Here is a 22,676-nt window from a genome sequence, read left to right as displayed (position 1 = left end):
GGGAGCAAGCGTTTTCCAATCAGGAGACGCTCCAAAGCACAGGCACCTGCTCCACCATTGTCACAGCCTGGTGACAATGTCCTCCCAGAGCAATTCCAAATGAGCCCGGTGAGTGAAGAAAAAACATGCAAAGTTGGACTTTTTCCTCAGGGGTTCAAGGTGAAGAGCACATAGTTCAGTAACTATGGAGAACACTTACGCTCCCAGGTTCTGAAGAGCACGTGCAAAGTCCAGAGGGGCTTGTGACTGCTGATACATCTGCATGTCCTCAGGCACAAAAAGGAACACGAAGTGACTACCTCACTGACCCGGAAAGATCACAGACAGCTCCGCAGTAGTTCCTTCGCAACTGGACGAGCCACTTCATTCACAATAATTTTTAACTCAGTGGTTAACAATCAGAGTACCAAGTAATGACAATCTGCAACGGCGGTAATTTTTTTCATTAGCTCAGTTAAATGATGCTCAAGTTTTCTTCACTTTATTCGTAATGTCCAAGGTTCAAACACATGCTGGTCCTAAAGGTTTGGAGTGGAAGTATCCACGGAGGTTAACCTTAGAAGAAAGAGAACTCTTCATCTGTAAACTCTGGGTTTAAGTGGCTCTCTCTGCAGAAACTTTATACTCAGAGACTGAACACGGGAAGAAAATGGGAGATGGGGGGATGGAAGGGGCACAGGAGAGGATCTGCAGGGAAAGGGGAGGGCTGTGTGGCTGGCCACTGAAAGACCAAGCATCCCTGAGTAGATCAGAAACCAAGACCATGAGCCCCAGCCTCCATGCCAAGCTCTAGCATGAAGGCTATGTGGGTACAGTTGGTTTAAGAAAACCCAGTATGAACTCTCAGGATCTACAATGATTACTGGTGGCATCTTTCTTGGTCACACCTTGTGCCTTGCTTTGAACAGCTGGATCTCTGAACTACAAATGGGATCCAAGAGTAATTCAGAGGGAAACATCACGGGTCACTACGTATGCACAAGAGTGACAGAAAGACAAGAGCAGGCTCGAATACAAAACTCTAAATACCTCCAGGGAATCCTAGGTATCCCCACAGTACTAATAGATGATTGGGACAAACCCCACACTCCATACTGAGCAACACCACCTTCCACAAACAGTCCTGAAGAGTAAAGGCCACTACCCTTCCATGTATCCCTGTCAATTCTGAAACCTAACACTGATGACTTAACACTGAAACCAGTGACTACTTTCTACTAATTATTACTTCAGCTTCTCAAATCTGGAGCATTGGCAAGTACTTCCACCATTATGAGGGAACAGGAGCCCTGACAGGTGATGGGAAGGAGGATAAAGAATCAGACTCGAAAGAATTTGAGGTGCCTGTCTGGTACAAACAATCCTTGGTACAAATTAGATATGCACTGTATTACTTCTAAAAACACTCTGTACATTAAGAAAATCAGATTCTATTCCTTGTAACAATAAGTCATTCTCATGAGTTGGAGGTTAATTACCATGAGACACCAACCAACCAAGTGAAAAGTTCAGTTGCAAAACTGAATTTTAAAATTATAATTGTAAACTACAAGAACCAGGAACTATCTCTCCCTTTTATAAGCTTGCCACCTTCTAAACACATAGACAAATACACTTAAATGTGTCTGTGTTCTTTCTGCTTTACTACAAAATGTCAAAACAAACAACAAAAACAAAAGAACCCACTTTAGACATGGAAGGCGGGAGAGGTGACTCACTCATAAAGTACCTGTCACAAAAGCAAGAGGACCTGAATTTCAATCCCCAGAACCCACTGAAAATCCAGAAGGTGCACAGTGACAGGTTAATCCTGGGAGCTCAGTAGTCAGCCGTTCCAGCTGATTCCGTTATGTGTAAGTTCAGTGTGAAATCCTAGGTAAAAAAAACCACACAAGGTGAAGAGAAACAAAATACAACTTCTAATGGTGACCTCTGCATGCACATGGATACACACACACACACACACACACACACACACACACACACACACACACACACACACACACAAAACCACCACGTACGTGCACTTCCTTATCCTTAAACCTGTATAAAGGTGTATTGTATTTACTAATAAAATTCCAGCAAGACTGCTTTCAGGGTAGAGAAGGTGATAGTAACTAAGTTAGCAACAGAAAGAACTGTGATCAGGTTACCTGACTTCAAAATTTAGGATGCGGTGACACCATTCAAAACTATGTGACACTGGCAACAAAACAAGCCACACACCAATGCAACAGCTCAGAGAGCCTGGAGCAAGACCAGTGCAGCATGTGACTGGGAGGTGACAACTCAACCTCAGACCAATGGCGAAAGAGCAGTCTAGTCTACAGATGGCACTCCTAGGGATGAGGAGAATTCATCCAAACCTTATTCTCATACTTTGTTTTTAAAAAGTTAACTCAAAACAGTTCATACAATTAAAAAACCCAACATAAGCCATCAAACAGTAAAGTTGGCAGGGGATGGAAGGCAGGGGGATCCCTGGAATCTATCACTAGGTACAGAGTTCCTGGTTTAGGCCACAAAAGGAAAAAAATAATCACAAAAAGAAGGACCCGGACACCAGGCTTTCACAAAAGTAAAAAATTATGCTTGATGAAAGACTGTTAAGAAGATAAAATGATAAAGCACAGACTGGGAGAAAATATTTACAAACCACATATCTGAAAAAGAGCTAGAGAGTCTGTAATCTATGAAGAACTCTGAAAACTCAACATTACAAAATAAACAATCTAATTAGAGCAAAAGATGAACAGATGCTTCACCAAAGAGGACAGTATATACATAGTAAACAAACACGTTAAGGTGTTTGACATCATTAGACACCAGGGAAATACAAATCAAAACCACAATGAGATATCACTCTGTATTACTCCCCCATGGCCCCCCAACACACACACCAAGAAGGAAGTTAAGGAACCCCTGGTCACTCAGACTTCCCCAAAGAGAGTAGATTATAAAATGGCACACCTGCTCTAGATGGTTTGGGTGTCTTTACAAACACGCAGCTACCATTCTATAAAATAGAAATTAAACTTTTAGACACTTCTCCCAAAGAAAAGAAAGCTTACTTATGTTTGCCAAAATCTGAACAGAGAGGGGTAGATAGGTAAACTATGGGATGTTTAAAAGGAACAATTATCACAAAATGGCCTTAAAGTGATAGCTCTTTGAGAGGGAGAATAGATTTTTTTTGTGACCCTGGGTAAGGAGGTTTGACGTGAGGATCATAGGTAAAGAGATATGGACCAGCACACGCCTAGATGCTTCCTGATGCAGCAACAGCAACAGTGTTTGCCTAACTGTATTACAGTCTTACAAAGTGCTGAGGTGGGGGCGGGAGAGATACAGCATAGGAGACTGTTACTTCTTGTAACTGCCTGCGAGTCTGCGATTTTATAGTCTCTCAGGAAGGAATGGGGGTTTTCTTTCTAATGGACATAACAATATTCCAATGAGTAAATTAACTTGATGTCTTCTGGTAGGCTAGGCAGATGGCTTCTTGCAAACCACACTGCCTAGATTGCAGGGCATTATCCAGACGCAGGACATCTACTGCTCATGCACGGCCACTTCATCGGAAGTCACAGCTCCAAAGATGAGGACTTAGCTCAACTGTCTATGTAGAAATCCTGTCTTTAAGTTAAACTGCATTCTTAGCAAAAGTGGCTATTTTTGTCATAGTAGTTTAGGGACATATACTGTGAAGACAAAACAATAAACTAATAAATAAATAAATAAATGCCATTAGAGTTACTGGCACAAAAACATTTCTAAGCCAATTAGTGAGCTAAATTCTGACAGAAATACTTGCAAGTAAAAGCAAGCCCACCCAAGACTATTGAAGGCTGGTTTGTAATGTAACATAAACACTTAATTTGGGGCTTGCAAACAGTTGCTTCCATACTCCTAGCATCAGGCAACAGTTAAAAATAGTCAGGCCAATCAGAGTGGTCTGGCGGTGAAGGACAAGGGAAAGTATCAAGCTGGAAAAGATACAGAGCAAGGCTGAGAAAGATCTTTGAAGCTGCACATAGCTATGTGTGTGTATAACATAAACAGCACTGTTTGAATCACCTGCAGGACTCAAGGAGGCAGAGGAGGTATATGCATTTTATTATTTTAAAATAAAAACATAACATATAAATTTAAATTAATTTTTGTTTGTTTTATCCAGACAGGGTTTCTCTGTGTATCCCTGGATGTCCTGTAACTCGATCTGTAGACCAGGCTGGCATCAAACTCACAGAGACCCTCCTGCCTCTGAAGCATGTGCCACCATCACCCAACACAAATTTAGATTTCTATCGCTTGTAGTTAAAGAGGTTTGGGGTTTTTGTTGTTGTTGTTGTTGTTTATTTTGTTTTTTGAAAAGAAAAGAATTATTCCCTTTCAACCCAAATGCATGATTCAGTTTTTTAACTAAATATAACACCAAAGTTTGTCCCTTCTTAGAAAGTGACTGAATCAGCAACTCACAAACCGACATCTCCCAAAGACCTCTTCAGAGTAATAGGAAGATTTGCTCAAATCGTTACGAACACCTGCAGCACAGACCCCTCCTTTGTCCACTTCTGAAGTGAGGCTCTCAAAGGCCACAATCTCAACCTCTCCCCTCCCCCTGTCCCCCAGTACAGGAGACTGCTTTAGGGCATGTGCTCCGGGCCTGGTGTGGTCTCCTGTCTGGACATTTTTTCTTTCTTTTTTGGCTGTTCTGGTTGCTGCTGATGGGAATCACTGGCTAGGTTAAAGCGGGTAGCATGCAGCCATGCCTGCTGGCTAGGCTCTTTTGGAGGTGTTTAGCATGCTTGGGGGCTTACCTCAGGATCCCTGTAACATGTGGGCATTCCTAGCTACATCTAGGACTTTGGTTAGTATTTAGGGAATTGGGGGTCAACAATTCTGGAAAAGTTATGCTCATGATTTTAACTGCACAAGGCAGTTTGCAGACAGTTGTCAAACTCAGAACAGGGTAGGTTGGGTAGACCCCATTTACAGCAGGGACACCCCAGCTTGGACTCTTGAAGAATTAAATGTCTCCAAATGTCTACTATTTTGACATCATTTTACTTAAAGAACACAATGATAGAAAAGTGGTATGAACTTCGGGTGGTCTGGAGGGCAAGCCTTCTCTATCAAAGGGCTCTGAAGCAGTGAACAGTGAGCGTAAGAACCACAGCTTGGTTCCTTTTAAAAAACTGTTTGTTTTTTAATGTTTTATTTATTTTTATATGTATTGGTGTTTTGCCTAAATGTATGTCTGTGTGAGGTTGTCAGATCCCAGAGTTATAGACAGTTATTAGCATTGTAGATGCTGGGACTTGAACCAGAGTCCTGTGGAAGAGCAGTCAGTCACTGAGCTAACTCTCCAGTCCCCTAGTTTAGTTTTATATGCTTTCTGCACTAGAGGATGAGACTTCAAGGGTTAATGTTAGGTCTTAACCATGCCTTGGTCAGAACTATCTACCTCCCTCCCCGACCCCTCTCTGAATGAGAGAGTGAGAGAAAGACAGACAGAGAGACAGACAGAGAGTCAGACAGAAAGACAGACAGAGTGTGTGTGTGTGTGTGTGTGTGTGTGTGTGTGTGTGTGTGTGTGTGTGTGTGTGTGTAAGTATAAGTGTGAGTCTCCCAGTCAGATTTGGGATGCATGTTCTTTTGCTTATCTTAGAGCAAAACCTTTTTATAAAATTATTAAATACCAATAAAAATAAAGCCATCTATAAAGAGCAACCCCATACACTCACACACACTAGGCAATCGATCAGCTTTTCCCTTGGCTGACTGGCCTTTCACTTGACTATGAACTGTGTAGGCCAGTGGATATAGATGCTCCGTGGGTATCAGCGTGTAAAGCCTGTAGAACTTGATTCTCCTTTACTGTGGAATACCCCAGTGTGGTCCACATTCTCCATCATGCGCCCTGAAAAAATGCAGTGAGGACACAGAGCACTCCTCTACACTTGAGCTTGTGACATGCACACGCTGCTGCTGAGGAAACCCGTAAGGTGGGGCAGGTTTACAAACGTGCCCTACAACCTGTTGATTCTCTCTTAACTTACCAAAAAACATTAACCGTGGTTAAGTCATTCCTTCTATACCCCCCCAAAAAAAAAGTGTATGATCAACAACAAAATTTAAACTGAAAAATGAAAACCTGGTTTCACACATTGTAAGCACAGTCTCCACCCACTACTTGGGAATTCTGCATAAAACATAAATCCTCCAGCAATGCTGAAAATGATCTGTTATATAGTATCTGTAGCTGGTGAGTGCAGACATTTACTGCTCGCAAAAGTGACCAGGCAAGTCCACTCACTCCTGGCCACTCATTACTTTTTCTTCAAAATAAACTGTCAAGTTTGGGCCTGGCAGTGCATGCTTTTAATCCCAGCATTCCGGAGGCACAGACAGGGTAAACCTGTTGATTGCTTCAGGATAACCTTGTCGACCCAGTGACTCCCAGGCTAGCCAGGGCTACAATGTAAAAGACCGTCATAAGCAAAAAGCAGCAAAGCAAAGCAAAACGCCACTAATAAATTTTAAACCTTTCTCACCATTAGAGCTTTATGACAAAACCTTAAAATTACTTAATCAAATGCTGGCACTATTTTGAAATGGTGCATCAATGTATGAAGAGATGCCCAGGGCACTATTTCAGCTGCTCAGGCTACAGGAGAGTAGTGTTTTCAGCCCTTTCTCTACTGTTCCATCAGACCGTAGATTTCCTGTGAAGATGCCCTGGACTTTTCCTGTTAGACTTACTCCTTGTTATCTATCTGGATTATATAATTAAAAAGAAATGCACCTTTATCGCTTCTAAATACGTTAAGCGATTCAATTACCTTATCCATCTAAACCTTAAGGAGCTAGCTTGTCTGAGTGAATAGTAGGCAATGGCTTGTAATTAGCATGTTAATTTCGTCTGTAAATAGGAAATTATGAAACTCAGGGTGCTTAAGAGGTTCTACCAAGGAGGTGACACAGGCATCCTTGTAATCTCATTGATAATCAATTTTGACTACAGAGCAATGTTAAGTGAAATAATACATTAGAAAGAGCTTCAAGAAGTGTCTTGCATGTGAACATTCAATGCACATGAATGCTTGTTAGCACAGACTGGGGAAAATAAATCTTTCTGATTTCATCCCGAACTGGACAAGTCAAGTTAAAGGCTATGACAGAGGCTGAACTTTCCATGTAGGACCAGAACAGCCATAATGTCTTCAATGACTACATTGAATAGAAACTTCGGATGCCCATGAAGACCCTGCCCGTGGAGCCTGGTATGAAAACCCCACTGCCCACTAATTAGTTCACTGCCAGTTGCTTGGGTCCATTTCTCTCACTCACCATCCTGACTGACACTCCCTTCTGCTCGGCCTGTTCACTTCTGGACAGATGTGGTTTTACGCTCTGGCTCCTGTGGAAGACATGGATCTCTTCCTCCTCCACAGACCGGCTAACGTGTCACTACAGCCTAACGGGAGCGCAGGGAACAGCGTCGACGAGCTGTGGATCGGCACCAGCAAAGACTTTGAAATGTGCAGGTGAGATCTTGAATCCCAAAGCTGCTGCCTACAAGGAGGGCAACCTGGGCTTCCCCTGAACCTCTTTCTCCCGGTTCTGTCTCTGTGCAGAGGGAGAATCGGTACTTACCCACACAAGTAGAGGGGGCAGTGGATGGGACTTACTACAGAACAGTGCTTACAGATAATTCCTGAACAAATTCAATGAAGGAAAAAAAAATCACGCCTTTTGTCCCAAGGGAAGGGGGAGGGGGACAAAAAACAAAAACAAAAGCAAACCTCTTTTCAAAGCAAAATTTTAGAACCAACTGCATTCTAAAAGTCATTTCCACGATGTTGCTGCTACACAGTCACTTGTGCTAGATTACATAACTAGCTTGGGTGGGGGTGTGCGCCTTTTCTCTTGGGAATTTCCAGAAGTCTGTCGCAGAGCCAAAATACACTGACCTTGAATACGTTGTTCTTGAACAAAGTGGATGTACTGCGCGCTGAATAGATGTTACTACCTCGTACTGAGCACACAACACTGAACGCTCTCATACTCAATGACCTGACGGAGATGCTAGGAGGAATAATACATGATTTTTAATCTCATTTAAAATGTATTATGCACTCCCTGAGTACTTACGAGAAGCTACTCTTCTGCCCTTCGGGGTTTGCTGTCTATTCATCAGCAGACAGACAGCTGGTTTGGGGGCTGGTGATGGGTTTTTCCATTGTTTGTCAAAGACAGGAAGCTATGGATATGCTAACTTCCACAGTGGCTACGAGACCAGTCATACAGAAAGAGGTCGCTACCAGAGACCCACTGCACGGGAGACACCAGCTCACACTTTAAGGGCATTTATTGAGGCCCCTGGGAAGGAGGCCCAGTGCTGTGGTGTGCAGAGGTGAGCTGTAACCCAGCAAGCTAACTTCCTCATGGGGCCAAGGGAGGACACTGCTCAAAGAAAACATGCAGGTAGAAAGCAGTCCACTCCTCTCCTCTGAGAAAGCCATCTTCCTGCTCCTCATCAAGGAACCCATAGGTTACAATCTATGAGCCCACTAGCCAAGCTGGGTTTCTGCACCATATGGCCAACATGAACGCTAAGTAAACCACAGCCCCTCTCTGGTTTTCAGTTTTCTCGTCTATAAAATGGTCGTGAAACCAGGCAACTTCAGGACTGGGATAAGTGAGTGACTACCAACCAAGTCCATAGCTTAGGGAAGGATTGTGGGAAAGAAGTCGTTGACACGGGCAGATGGGAGAGGCTTGTAGCTCTAACGCTTTCAGGCTGCTCTCACCATGTTCTGCACTGTTCCTGTAGGACATGTCGCTGCCACGAATCAGATGCTCAAGTCATGCCCACACACATACACACACACACACACACACACACACACACACACACACACATACACGGAACGGTAGCATCTGACTTCATTCATATTCATATTGGAAGGTCTACTTCCTTTCTCCTATTTCCTGACTACCAGTGGCCAAATGCGGAGCCCACAGAGAATGCTGTCGGCGGTTTCTCAGAAAACATACACAGTGCTAAGCCACTTCTCTGTGCCCAGAGTGGACATCTGCAGTCCTGGTGTGCACCTGAGCTCTCTTCCTTCAGTCAGAATACTGTTCTCTCCAGCCATCGAGGTGCACTTGGGTCCACCTCCCCATGCACTGGGTCTGCTCCAGCCTGTGATTTGCTGACGACGCCCCAGGCCTGCGCAGCTAATGTCTCCATGCAGACTGCTACAAAGCTACAAAGGCCTGGAGAAGCTGCTTGTCCCATCACTGAGATGTTCAGGGTGAGATTACAAAGCCGTCTGCACCCTAGACAATCGCCACCATCACTCCTCAGTGCATGGGGGAGGGACGCTAAGGCATACAGAAGGCTAGGTCCTAAACCATCACTCCCTGCTCTCCAATAGATAAAAACTAAACCCAAAATAAGAACCTCTTCTCTTGGGGGTTGGTAGAAGGCTTGCCTGAAGATCTGGGTTTAATCCCAGCAATACATAAACTAGGCTGAGGGGCACCTGCCTGTGATCTCGGCCCTCAGGATGGAGAGACAGAAGGATCAGAAGTTCAGTTTATCCTCAGGCCACATAGGAAGTTCATGAATACTAAAGACCATGCACACCCACAACCTATCCCCTACCCCTAAAAATGGAGGAAGGCTCTTTACTGTTGCCCACTTTTAACTCTGTAAGTCACATTTACCTAGTCTCTTTAAGCTTGAGTCACATGAGGGAAGGAATGGTCCATTTAAAACAAACCAGAGGGAGCAGTTCCAAGGAGTGCCTGCCTCCCTTCTGGGACAAGCTCAGAACCCAAACAAAGGCCTGATAGGCACTTTGGTGTGTTTTGGAACACTGGGCCCCTCCTGGCCCCCTCCCACCCTCCTGCTGCTGTGGTGGCACACGTGGGCTGGCACAGCACCCTGGGAAAGAGACCGCAGCCCTCCCTGGCGCCCAGTGATTATAGGGCAAGGCTGAAAGCAGCAACAAAACCGAGAAACAAAGCCTTCTGTGAAACCAGAAACCACAGGAGGTCACAAAAACAGCAAGGACTTAGAAATCCCAGAAGCCCTTTGGTGAGAAGTTTCTCTAAGCACCTGTGTCCAGCTCTGACACATACCAGAAACGACAAGAGCACAAACCAGGCTGTCCTCCAGGAAGACCAGTCTAGGGTGTGATGGTTTAAGATGCTTGCCTGTTAGGTTCATCAGCAGACTAAGCAACTGCTCTAAAATCATTAAGGCAGACCATGTCATTACACACGGACACACATTATACATATGGCATCAGGCAAGTGCAGGTAAGGGAGACACTGATGGTTAATGTTCACACACATACATGTGCTCTTTGACAGCTATAGGCTCAAGCATGGGCTGGGTATGTAGCTCTTAAAAGCACCGTGGAATGCGGAATATTACATAAACACAACTCCACTACAAACTACAGTCTCTCTTTTTTAAAGAAACCTCTCTCTTGCCCACCAACCTTCTCCTTCTAGGAGTTTAAGGGAAAAATCACCTAAAGAGAAAGCCAGAGCCAGTCAAAAGCTGCCTAAAGGGTGTGCAATTACATGTGATTTAGAAAGTCTCTGTGTGATTAAAGGCAGAAATACGGCTGAGTACTTGGCACAGGCTTGGCACTGTGCTTAAGCAAGTACTCTTTCAACTATCCGTCTTCTTCCTACTGGCACACAACTGCATGATGAGCTCTAGGTTCTCCAACAGGTCTGTGGCTCTCCGGGTGTATTTGCAGAGCAGCAGGGGTGCTGGGGAGCTTCTGAGTCATTCTGCCCTGAACCTGAAGAATCACCCAAAGCTCAGGGCTGGTACCTAGTCTGGTGACCCTGAGCAGGTCTCAAGGGACTCTAAATGGAAGCCCCACAGCATCAGCTCCATGCCAGTATCCTAATGGTCCCCCCTGATCACTAAGCCAGTGCCGTTTTAGGCTTTCCTATATTAGACAACCAAACATGCCTCCCCTAAGGATCTCTACCACATGGACCGCTTTAGGGTACCCCAAAGGAGACATAACTGTGATAGGCCGTGGTAGGTAGCCCAGGCCAAGGCTAAAGAACAATGAGCTGTGCCCTAATCCCCACACCTGCTTGCAGAAGGTCCTTACCAGCCTCCCAAATACTCATGCCTCGTCCCACCCCCAGAAGGGGTGATTCAGTCTGTCTGAGAGGGAGGGAGGCAGCCCAACCTTGGCACCGAAAACACCCCTGGAGTGATTATAATGTGAAAACAAGTTTAGATCTGTTACATTCTGTCACTATAGCACTGTGCAAACAGACCAGGCAGGGCTTGAGGGCAGCAAGGGGAACAAGGAGAGGGAGGCCTCCTGCGGAAACCTGGCCTTAGTCAGGGGTGTAGGTGGGAATCACCCAGATAGGGTTGGCACCAGGGAAAGCCTGGCATAAATCACTAGAGAGGTTCCTTCAGAGGGCTGAGGCTGGGACGGAAGCCGGTGGTACCTTTGCTCACTCATGCCCCAGGTGGAGCCAGAACTTAGGCCTAGGCTGCTCAGCTAGTGTGTATAAAGTGGGCCAGGGAGACGCCAGCCCAGCTTCCCGGATCCAATAGCCAATGGCGGGCTGAATGCTACCATGCTCTCTCCTTTTCACATCCACCCATTTTAGTTGTGCTAAAGCGTAGCACAACAAGGTCAATCATTTGATACATTTAGATCTGAAATGCAGCAGTATCAATCATGTTCACTCTGTGTGTGAGACACCACCTTTACAACCTGCAGAAGCTCAAACACTGTCTGTCTCTCCCAAACACCAGCAATCACCCCTCTGCAGTTGCTGCCTCTGTCCTTGTGAAACCATTGGATGTGACTACGTGTGACTGGCTATTTCACTAGCATCGTGACCAGAAAGCCCATCCACGTGGTACATTTGCCAGGATTTCTGTCGTCTTTACAGCTGAATGATGTTCTGTATTTCAGATATAAAATCCCAACCCGCTCGTCAAGGTTTGCGATTTTACTAACTGGAAACTGATGTTATGATTCTTCTGTGATGGGTGACGGACATCTTTGAAGGTAGTCCCCGTTTTCAATCTCTGTCTTTTGTCCTGGCCCCAAATTTGGGCCAACAGAACCTGAGTGTATAATCTGAATTCCAGGTGCAGTTGCCAGACAGACTGGACATGCACTTCAAAGTTGACCTGAAGAGGCTGAAGAAGAACCCTGGGAACTTCGGTGAACACTGCTCCCCGTGGGAGACCCTCTCCTCTCCACCGGAATGTAAGCATGATGTCCATCCAACTCACCACCAAATTCTTCCGTCCTCCTGAAACTGATCAAAAGTCAGCCCGACTGGGTCAAGCTATATGATCATATTGAGGATTTATCGACTGAAACGGAGAGAAACAAACACAACACAAAAACTAGACTGGTTTCTGGGCCTCTACTCTGGTGACAAGTGACTCCAGTCTGTCCCCATTCCCCACTGTAACAGCCTCAGGGCTGGCTTCCCTTCTGATGGAGACATGGCTTCAATTGCCCATTACAGCCCTATGCCTCTGCTCTATCTATACTCAAAGGGTGTGCTTCTTTTTAGAGCCACCAATGTTCTGACAGATCAAACTGGCTGGGCTGTGAACTTTGGCCAGAAATTGCTTCCTCTCAATTACAGGGTGGGGTATGGCTTGTCTTTTGGGAAGAGGAAAGCTCTAGTGAGCTCATGTCACTTTTGGCTTAATCTCATCTTAAGGGTATGCCTGCTGTACACCACAGGTACAGGAGTCCGCAGACAAAAGAGCGTCTAGGTACTACATGCAAAAGAAAATGTTGACCGATACCCTTCTAGGATCTTCCGGCTTATAGGATACTGCAACATGATCTGAGTGTCAAACGTCCACATGCTGCTTGCTTAGAGAAAAAGGCAATGTATAAGTCAGCTGATTATCCTTTTACTTTGGGGAACTAACTTGTCTCATGTGATCATTAGAGGCCTTGATAATCTTTACCCAGGCAAACTTTCATAAAGTTGAACTCCCCAGGAAATAGCAACCCTTGTTTGTCCTTTAGTAGGGTAGGTGCCTGCCCAGCCCCCAGTGCCGTCCGGATGAGAATATACACATGAACCATTGAAATACATCTGAAATCTGAACAAGCTCGGGCACAACAATGAAATGAATGCATGAGTACAGAAGCCAGGGAGTAAGGGTAAATAGTCAAAGTTCCCATACTAGAAACAATTTCTAATTTCTCTTGGCTACCCAGGTGACCAGAAATAATTTTAAAAATCCAACTCAGTATTACTTCCAATAGATGAGCAGCTAAGTGTGAGACAGGCTTCTGAGAGTTGACAAGGAGTGACATGTATCACAATTCATGACAGTGCTACCCAGCCAGCCAGTGGGAGACGGTGAGTCTAAGCACTCAGCCTTCGGCACCTTCCCTATGGAAAGCACAGAATGTGTGAACACCTGCCATCATAATGTTTAATTCTGTCAGGACTTGGGGACCCGCACCAAGTCAAGCCTGTCAGTCCTGTGTCCCTGCGTGTCCAAACCACACCAAGTATCCCTTTGAGCAGTCTCCCTTACTCTGACTCTTCATTAACCCTTATTGGTTTCAATATTGATCACAGCAAAAATGACAGCCGGGCATAGTGATTTATGCCTTTAATCCCAGGACTTAGGAACCTGGAAGGTAGAGGCCAGCCTGGTCTATAAAGCCAGTTAATACACAGTAGACAGAAATTACATGGTGAGACCCTCTACCCTCCAAAAAAGTGGGGAAAAGGTACAGGGGGTGCTGCTAGAAAGATGGCTCAATGGTTAAGAGCAGAGACTCAAGTTTGGTTCCTAGCACCCACAAGGCAGCTTACTTATTACTGCCTTGAACGGTTCCAGAGCCTTCTTTTAGGCTCCCTGCCACCAGATAGACATGCATGCAGACAAAACCCATTTATGCATTTTTTTTTTGAAAGCTAGAAAGTTTTTTTTTTTCCCCAGGGAGACTGAAGAGATTAATAACAATCAATGTAAAGAAAAGAATTTACAAGTCTGAATTAGCATTTCTTAAGTTTGCCTAAGATTTATTTCACAAATTTGTTAAGTCAAAAGATTCCTTATAGATGAACACCTGCAAGCCTTTGCATTTCAAAAGCTTTCAACTGCACAGATGTCTCGCAGTCAGACCTTGTAAAAGTCCAAGCGGGTAGTTCAAGAGAAATTCTGTTTGTTCACAGTTTGGAGGTTTCTCTGGAGAGGAGCTGGGGCCGTGTGTCTGAGCACAGACTCGGTATATTGATTCTCTTTGAGCTCAGCCATGGAAGCTGATCTCTCCCTCACCCTAACTGCTGCAAACCTGGGAAACACTTGAGCTACTCTCTTACTGTTGGGGTAAAAAATTAAATGCCTTCCTGCCTTTTAATGCCTGTATCTCGGGAGAAGGAAGTAGGGAGTCTGTGGGACAGCCTGAACAGCAGTAACTTGATTAGCGTGTGGCTGGTAAACAAAGAACACTCTGCACCTTTTAGCAACTGCCAATGATGAAAACAAAGAAGCCAGGAACTCAAGCTTGACCTTGACCTGAGTGTTTTCTACTCTTTCATTACTGAAAACGCTCAGATTTCTTACATAAACTGTTCCCTATTCATAAATGAACTGCCAAACCAGTGGGGGAGGGTGCCCACACCTTCCCAGAAACACAGGGACCCCACAGGTGATCCATCTCTCTGGGCCTGGATCAGGGCAATGGCCTATGGCTAACAATAGTTTCTGAACATCAATATACATAAATCTTTGGCTCACTGCTACAAACTCTATTTTTGGGGTTCTTTCCTCATACTGAGTAAACACGGCATGCATAGACCAACAGCATATCTACACGGAGTCTTCTCTACACAGAGGAACCTCGGAAGCCTGAACTGAAGCCGTGAGGCTTGGGACAGAGCACGCAGGGAGAGAGGGGATGGAGAATGGCCTTCAGAAAGGAATTCCACAAATGCTCAGGGAAGCTGTCCTGTGCACCACACTGGAGACAGGACAGAGGCAGCAGCGATATGTGTCAGTCATCCCTCTGATCTCCAGGCTCAGTATGTGGACTGGATGGAAAAGAACAGATGGAAGGAGTGAAGATGCACCACAGTGCCATGGGGATGGCACACACACAGTGATGATCAAGTGCCGGCTTAGCGTCAGCCTCCAAATAGTCACGAGTATCCGAGCTCAAACTGTAAACACTCACACAGACTGGCAGAGGGGTCTGGGATGACACAACTGGGACGTCTCATGTGACGATTGGTCACTCTCTTGCTCTATCCTAAGTCATTGTAGATAAATGATGTAATTTGGTACTCTGAAACTACTTCTGGACTATCAAACAAACAAACAAATCAATGTCCAACCTACCTCTTCCTCTGACTTTTTATCCCTACAAAGACATTTAGTGAGGCCTCAGTCTGGCCCACCATGAATTCTAAAGAGGAAGCCCCATGGACATGGATTTAGGCCAGGACTTTTTACATGAGGAACAGCATGCAGATCCTGGGCAGAGCTGGTAGGGATGGGATGTTGAGTTTCAACAACAGCTCACATTGACAGCAACTGTTGAGTTATCCTGAGATCACATAAGAGTTCGAGGCCACCCTGTACTGGCTGGTTTTGTGTCAACTTGACATAGGCTGGAGTTGTCACACAAAAAGGAGCCTCAGTTGAGGAAAAGCCTCCAGGAGATCCAGCAGTAAGGCACTTTCTAAACTAGTGATCAACGGGGCATTGTGGGTGGTGCCATCCCTGGGCTGGCAGACCTGGGTTCTATAAGAAAGCAGGCTAAGGAGATCAGGGGATGCAAGCCAGTAAGTAACACCCCTCCATGGCCTCTGCATCAGCTTCTGCTTCCTGACCTGCTTGAGCTCCAGTCCTGACTTCCTTTGGTGATGAACAGCAATGTGGAAGTGTAAGCTGAATAAACCCTTTCCTCCCCAACTTGCTTCTTGGTTATGATGTTTTGGGCAGGAATAGAAACCCTAAGATACCACGCCAAGACCACAGAGACCAGAAGTGAACACACTCCCAGGAGTAAGCCACCAAGCAGAAGGAGATGAAATTCCTCAAATATATCTGTGAAGAAACCATGTGAGAGAATACTGTTGACCAAGTGCCATATACAATTATAAACAAAAGACAAAAACAAAACAAACCCACCACGGCTAATGGATGTAGGCTTGCTACTAGCATATCTGGAGAAAGAAGGTTTAAAAAAACAAATTAAAAAGAAAAAAAAAAGTCAAATTCCGAGCAAAATGAGACAAAGAAAACATCCAAGTCAGCAGTGTCTCTTAAATGAAAGAGCCAGTAAGTTCCTTCTGTATCTTGGTCTAATTAAACCTTTTTCACAAATGCCAGCAATCAATAAAAAATTATTTCTTATTCAATTTGGGCTTCAGTTTTAATTACTAGAAGTGTGACATGCTGTGACTCTGAGAGGATCTGATCGGTTGGATATATTTCTTTCTTTAAGAGGGGGGGATGACGGTGTGTGGGTCTTCTCCTTGTCCTCTAGCACTGTGGCTAGGGAGGACTTAAAGGCTCCCTGGGTGCAGGTGAGGGCATTCAACTGGAGTCATCACAGAAAAGGCATCAAAGAATCACTGCACAGGGTGAGAATCAGATAACATCCATCCATTCATTCTTTCAAGAAAGACCTCACACTCATTAGAGCAAAACGGGGTATGTGTGGTAATGTGTGGAGGGACTAAGTCATCTGAGTAATATTCGGTGTGCCTCGTCATAGATGTGTCCACCACAAGATGCACAGGGCAGACAGCTGTTTGCTTACAAAGAAAATGTTCATAATCTCCCTTAAACAGGATGAAGCATTTACATATTTAAATTTTCTTTCTTATTTATTTTTTTTAAATCTAAAGACTTCTGTAGCAAAGAGACTAATACTGGATGGTCAGCCCTGAAAACACATACACACCACTAACACCATATAGGCTGAGCAGATTGTATTTATAAATACAACAAACATGTATTTAGAAACGCGCACGCGCGAGCACGGGCACACACACACACACAATTGTGGGCACAAATAAAAACAGTTAATATAAAAAGGTCATGACTATTTTGTTACTGTACAGCCCCCTCCCCCAGGGTTTCTCTGTGCAGCCCTGGCTGTCCTGGAACTCACTGTGTAGACCAGGCTGTCCTCGAACCCAGAGATCCACCTGCCTCTGCCTCCCAAGTGCTGGGATTAAAGGCGTGCACTGCCACCACCTGGCAAAACCCACAAATTTTAAAGAGAGCAAAAAGGTAAAGGAGGGTTTGGAGAATGGAGTGAAGGGGAAATGTGAAATTAACCATAATCTCAAACAATAAAGGACAATTTTAAAAAGAGTGTTAAAATAACAGGAGAACGAACAAACACTGTTTTGTAACAAATACCGCCATTGCACCTTGTCTAAATGTTTTAATGCTGAGAACTGTGAGAGGCTGGGCTGTGCACTTTTACTTTAAAATTGGATTCCTCTTGCATAATGCCAGTGTAGAAAGGTCATCAGACTGTTTTCCTCAGAAAAGGGATTTGGAATCAATAGAAATCAAGAATGAATACACACACACACACACACACACTATACAAAGAGGGCAATGATGGCCCATGTTTACAGTCCCGGCTACTGGAGAGGATGAGGCAGGTCTCTGAAGCCCAGGAGTTTGAAGCCAAACTAAGCAACAGGGGGAAACCTACCTCATGTCAACAAAACGAAACAAGTTGGTGCGCAAAACAAACAAACAAAACCCAGAAATTCCTGGACACACAAACTTGTCTAATGCACTAAAGGCTGTACCAGAGGCAGACAGCACGAACAGGAGCTTTTATGCCTCAACTGGCCCCAAGAGCGCAGTGTCCTCTAGCAGATGCTTGAAAGGCTGGCTGGTCTGCCTTCCTATCAAACTCAAAGCTTACCACCTCGCTGCCAGAAGGCACAAGGCACCCATCGAGCTGTGTGAGCTGCTCTGTCCACAGACTGAAGAACTCTGGGAATTTCTACTCCTTGGCAGCATTCTCCAGAACATGTCACCCCACACACAAATATTTAAGCGATGCTGAGGATTTTGACTTAGGAGGTGAGACATAGCATTCCCCACCTCTTCCCTAACCTGCAGGGCTGCTATGCTCACCACAACAAACCCAATGAACTCAAGGGGAAAGCATTCATGGTCTCTACCTTGGCCTAAGGATCACAGATATTAATACATTAAATCCTACTGTTCTGTTTTACCATGGCAAGGAAATGATTCCAGCGGACTGCCTTGCTTGTGGCTGTTGACTGTCAACAATAAAACTATTTTCCGAGTTATTCACAACTGTTAAAACTCGACATATTTTTCATTTTAAGAGTCTTTTGAGGAAGAAAAATAAACTTTTTGGTTTCAGTTTCTCAAAATCTGAGGAAGATGTGAATAACAATTCAAACAAAGCCCAACCAGTTAAATACCTCCTGAATGGACACATGCTTCCTCTCTAGGGTGTAACCCCAGAGTCATGGCATGGAGTGAGAACCAGCCTGGTTAGGAACAAGAGGGGGAGTGGAGGGGGGAGTGGAAGAGAGAAGGAGGAGGGAGGACAAGGAATCAGCCAGCCTGGTCTAGAACAGGAGAGGGAGGGGAAGAGGGAAAGAAAAGGAGAGAGGGAAAGGGGAGAGAGAACAAGAAAAAAAAATCTATGCCAAAAACTCACTGCTATCTCATCTAATCCAAGAAAAACAATCATGCCAGAATCATTCCTCCCAGAGAGCAGCTATTAAGCGATTACATTAAGAATGCATGTAAAATGTAGCTATTTATAGCTAATGATCCAGAGAATGCAAAGAAAACAAATATGGACGAGAAAATAAATGAATCCCAGTGAACCATGAGAAACTCCTATCTGGTTTTCTAATTGCTGGCCAGGTGTCACTGGGAGGGTGGACAGCTTACTAGGCAGGAGGCCTGGAGGGCGTGTCCAAGCCTTCTACTCTCTCACCAGGTGGCCCTGGGATAATGTGGCCAGCTAGATCTGCTGGAGACTTTCTAGAAATAGGATTATGAATTTGTGACTTGGGTAAGTAACCTCCTGTTGAGATTTTTTTTTTTTTTAGAGTAAGGTGAATTAACTAAGTAACTGAGGCGGCTCTGAATTAGAGGTAAAGGACAATCATAGCGCTTCAAGACGGTCATGTCCTAATGCTTTCAAGAATAATCAAAATGCTCGCTTCCTACCACAACAGGTACAAGTTAATGCCATGAAAAAATTTTAAAGGATTATTAATTTATGTATTTGAGTACGCTGTCTCTATCTTCAGACACACCAGTAGAGGACATAGGATCCCATTAGAGATGGTTGTGAGCCACCATGTGGGTGCTGGCAATTGAACTCAGGACCTCTGGAAGAGCAGCTGGTGCTCTTAATTAACCAGTGAGCCATCTCTCCAGCCCCACCATAAAATTTTTAAAGAGGAGGAAGAAGGTACCAAAGGACATCAGGTTGGATACTTGTGAGCCACAGAGATGGCTCGTCCAACAATATATTATTCAGTCTCCCATTCTACTCAAATCAAGACACAAATCAACACAGGCAGGCCAGCTTCTGGGTCTGTCAGTTCCAAGTCACTAAGGCCCAGCCCGGTCTGGTGGTGACCGAAGCTCAGGGATGTTAACTAAGCAGCTTGCACAAGGTGTCACAGATGCTTTCTGCCAGGAAGTCAAAGCTCCTTCCCTCTGCCTGGAGGAAAAAGAGAAGTAGCTGGCAATTTCATTGGGAGCTAAAAGCACTAATGGTCCCCTAAACAAGGCTCTTGATGTGCTAATGGACAATAAATTCCCCCCTTCCTCCGAGGAAAAGTTTGTCTTTAGAGGTCCCCTAGGCTGCAGGAGTCACCCGCTCATACCCCTGTGAGAATCGGTTTTTCTATGCAGTCTGAACAGCTGAAAGGTGCAGTGGTTTAGTTACATGACGGCTCATGCACATAAGGACCAACAATATTTGTGTAATTTTATTGCAAAAAGAATGAAAAGGATGAAATGACAGCCCTCCTTTTGTTTTTTTTTAAGTGCATCGGAGTTCTCGTTAAATCATTCATAAAATTGGAATTTTCGAAATACCACTTCGCCCTTATTTGGTTAAAGCATAAACTCAGTAAGCAGAAAATTGAGGGGAGTGAGAGGTAGGAATTAAAACAAAGATAACTGCTAGTGGAGCCCTGTGCTCAGCGAAGCTCTCTGGATGGGGAAGGGATTTCTAGGGATTTGGAAAGCCCAATGGGACTAAATTCATCACTTGGGTGATGGGACAGTTCACTGCTGTTGAATTTAAGCCTAAGAAATAACAGATTAGAGGAATTCTGGTTTGGAGGAAAAGCTCTCCAGGCTTGTCTCTTAAGACTGAAGATGCCATCTTAGTCCAGCTCCTCACTCTGCCCAACACGCTGCTACAGACCAGAACCTCCACAGCGGCCTTTCTCCCCGCCCCAGCCACTGAACAGAACTGCAAGTCCCTCTCTCCCGGTGTACCACACGCACACCCATCACACACTCCTCAATAGCATAGCAATAGCCACATGTTAGACAGCCCTTGACTGAACCACCAAGGTCTTGAAGGTGGTCTCGGAGAGTGGTCCTGGGTCCACAACTCAGTTCCACCATGTGCAGGCTGGAAGAGTGGGGCATTCCCATATGGGGGGGGGGGGTTGATACAGGCTGAAGTGTTGCAAAGATGCCGGCTGAATGTAAGATCAGCCCAGACCACAGGGATGATCACATGCTAACACTGGGTGTTCCTCTCAAGTCCTTCCACCTCTACCCCCCAAGTTCCTCCTTCCGATTTCTGTGTTAGCAGGATTTGTGGGTTTCAGAGCGAGATGGAGACAAAGAGGAACCCATGGAGCAGGAACAGCATTCACAGCAATCCCAGAACAAAGATGGAAATGTCCAAGGTCCTGGATTTATGCAATAAGAAGATCTTCTAGATAAACAAAAAGAATTCACTGTGCTCACATAGTGGAATACTATTCAGCCATGAAATACAATTAAGTCCCCGTATCTGCTACAGTGTGGGTAAGGCATAAAAACAGTAGGTGATGGGACAGGATACTTCATATACTTCCTATGATTGTCAGAAGAGGTCTATGTAATAATGCAGACTGGGGTTTGCCAGCTGCTTTAGAGAATCGGGAAATAGGAGGCACTATGATGTGGGTTTCCTTCTGGGTTGATAAAGCTATTTTAGGATTAGAAATGGTGGTCACCCAAGAGAATTATTCAGTTCTAAATGGCTAGCTTATGTTCTAGGAATTTTACTTACTTACTTATTTATTTATTTACTTAAAGAAATCTTCTGCTACATACGTCATAATGAGACTTTAAAAGAGACCGTTTAAGAGAGAGGGTCTGGACTCACATGCACCATAGAAATTCACCTTTAAATTCTTGTCACCTAAAAATATGCCCTGCAAGAATTTTAATTGCTTAAGTGTTATCTATCGCTCTGGTAATCCCTAAAAACACTTCACAACATTTACACCATGTCTTTATTCCTGTGTTGAACAACTCTACTTGAAATGAGGACCAGATTACCCTTGTTGAGTATAAGCCCCAAGCGTTCCCATATGTACCCCAAAAGTTCGTCTGTGTGAAGAACCAAAGTTTTAGCATGTGAATAATTTATATTTACTTTCAAAAGTTCTGGGAGCACGCACGCACTCGCACGAACACACACACACACACACACACGTATGTATACACACACACACTGGAATAAAGGTGATGTTAACAGAAAATAAAGAGTAACAACAATAGAAATATCCACCAAAGCTCAACTGTGAATATATCTTTATTCCATTTTAATGACATCGTTTTAGGTGACTTTTGCTGATTAATAAGGAGGAAAGTTATATTCCAGCAAAGACACAAAAGCTTCAAGTAATGAACAGCTAATCCCAGAGTGAAGAGGTGTAGGCTGAAGGAAGACGGGTGTTAAATATGCAAATGGAGTGTCTATTTATTGCTAATGCAGACACCAGGAGAACAAATCAGATGCAATGCAATGCACCAAGTGTTCTCATCAACATTTGCTTTCTTCAGAAGAATCAACAAGCTAGACCATGCACACAGAACTGGTCTGTCTCCTGAGCACCTAGGAAACAACATTTGTGCTCTAGAAACACACACACACACACACACACACACACACACACACACACACACACAGCCATGGAAAGCCAGAGCCAGGCTCAGCTGAGACACAGCTCTGCAGAATATGTTAAAAGGGCTGTTTCCCTTCCATTAGCATGGAAACCAGACTTCTCTAGGCTGGGTTGGTACCAAGAAAATAAGAATCTGCACAGTGGTGTCCTACACTCACCTCTCCATCACCTGACATCTGGTGACAGCGGACCACTGAGAAGGTACACCATTGTAAGAGGCTTCCATTAATGCCATAAAAAAATAAACCAACAACATACAGCACCTCCCTCTTATCACTGTAGTATTCTTTGTTTGAACTGTTTCAGAGAATGGGTAATCAGAAAACACAAGGAATGTGCTTTCTTATATAACAGTATCAAACTGGGCAGGGACTCAAGAGTTCTCAAAACAGAATCTCCATTTTGCCCACCCCACCCCCAAAGATGATTAAAAAGAA

General features: G+C 44.6%; 1 protein-coding gene across 2 annotated transcripts in view; it reads right to left on the bottom strand.

Moving 5' to 3' along the window:
* Positions 1-22,676, bottom strand: part of IGF1R (insulin like growth factor 1 receptor) — a 264,623-nt gene that overhangs the window by 150,506 nt on the left and 91,441 nt on the right. The gene's annotated exons all lie outside the window — the stretch shown is intronic.

Source organism: Micromys minutus (genome assembly GCF_963924665.1).
Source record: "Micromys minutus genome assembly, chromosome: 3".
NCBI classification, from domain to species: Eukaryota; Metazoa; Chordata; class Mammalia; order Rodentia; family Muridae; genus Micromys; species Micromys minutus.
Note: the sequence above shows the minus strand (reverse complement) of the source record. Positions and strands in the feature narration are given on the sequence as shown.